The 1,642-nt window shown below is 35.4% G+C and overlaps 1 long non-coding RNA gene across 1 annotated transcript in view; it reads right to left on the reverse strand.

Annotated features, from left to right (window-relative positions):
* Positions 1-1,407, reverse strand: part of LOC119586389 — a 2,444-nt gene extending 1,037 nt beyond the window's left edge. The window contains exons 1-2 of the long non-coding RNA XR_005229951.1: positions 1,335-1,407; positions 41-127 (exon numbers count right to left, since the gene is read on the reverse strand). This is a non-coding gene — a long non-coding RNA (uncharacterized LOC119586389). The remainder of the gene's footprint in view (positions 1-40; positions 128-1,334) is intronic.
* Positions 1,408-1,642: the final 235 nt, after the last annotated feature.

Below are 1,642 nucleotides of genomic sequence, written 5' to 3' on the forward strand. Positions count from 1 at the left end.
TACTGCTTATCAATCTTTAAGCAATAAAGATAGGGTATACCTGTATGCTGTAATCTGCTGCAAGATAATTACTGTCTTCTATGGGACCAACCCCTACTTTTAGAATTGTTTCATCTGCTAAGAACTCCTAAATTTGGGCAAAATTAATATTAGTAAACATGGTTATAATTACCAGTGAATGGGTAAGTCGGCCAATATGGACACTTAAACATATACAATTTGTATTGCAGGACTTCATTACTATCACATTTGGTACAAAACAAAATTTACATGACCCAAAAAAAAATCACATTACATAATACCTTCTTAATTGCATATGAGTAGTCAACTCAGTGATGTAGTAAAGCTGCCCAAAATTTAAATTTTATAATTCTCCCCCTGGTGTATTATTTTTTGACCACTCTATCTAATTGCTGGGATAAGGTGTCAAGTAGCTCTATGTCTAAAGTAAATTAGATCACAAAAAATTATATTTTCACAGATGTTTCTGACAAGGGAAAAAAGGTGTTAAATCATTCACAACAGCTGTCATTCTATCACAATGGCTAGACCACTTCTCTCACCAGTGATGTTTGGCCCTGGCTATGGTATGTGTATGAAATGTATGAAACAGCCCCTCACCAGTAGGCTTAAAGCCACTTTTTAGCCTCTTTACCTACACAATGGTGTAGAGAGTGGAGTAAATTTATGTTTCCTGTACTTTTAATTTTTTTTTCCTTGAGGAGCTAACTCTAAGTGTACCTCAGTGTTTAATTCAGTATGGTGCTGGGAGCTTCTGCCATGTTTAGGTAAAAAAATAATCAAGATACCTAAACATTTAATGTTACAACCTTATGAGTACATATCCAATGAAATGATGGACATACCTTTGATCAACTTTAACCCGTGATTTTGGACAATTTTTCTATCTTCAAGATAAGTTTTTTTAAAAGCGGGAAAATGAAAATTTCTGGGCATTTTTTCAGCAATTAAAAGATAAGCATATTAATAAAATAACAATAAGTTTATTTAAAAAATGCTCCCCTTTTCCACTAAGAGAGTAGAGTATTTCTTTCTTGAATCTGCCTAGCTTATTGCACATTTTAAGACCTTCTTAAAGTTCTTTAACTACAACTGACCTTGAAATGTATCCTTGCCTGAAAACTTCTCTTTATTGACTACAATGACTTCTATAAATGACACTATGTAAACACCAAAAAGAAAAAACTAATACTAATAAAAAAATCTCCACTCTATCAAAATATAAAAAGAAGAAAAAAGGAAAGAAATGTCACAACACTTTCCCTGAAGCCTTCCTATACCCCCCCCCCACCCCAAGTAGATGGCCAACCCACCTTAAGTGTCTTGGTAAGTGGTCTTCATCTGCAACAGACGGACCAACACACATGTCCCTGAGCATGATGCCAGTTGCAGAAGTGCCCCTGGGCCGCGCTTCCCCCTCACCTGAAACCCACTCGCAGTTTAAACCCTATGGCTCCTTTCAACCTTGCTTCTCTGCAAGATTGCTGTATTCTAATTTAGGATCTAGCCCTTTTTCCTCTGATGAGAAAATCTTTGACTAAATAAATATTTATATAAGAGAGATTTTAGCATCAGAGTTTTAGAGGTAGGCAATGACTGAATGAACTCTCCAAATTTACAG

The sequence above is a fragment of the Penaeus monodon genome, chromosome 21 (genome assembly GCF_015228065.2).
Source record: "Penaeus monodon isolate SGIC_2016 chromosome 21, NSTDA_Pmon_1, whole genome shotgun sequence".
Classification (NCBI taxonomy): Eukaryota; Metazoa; Arthropoda; class Malacostraca; order Decapoda; family Penaeidae; genus Penaeus; species Penaeus monodon.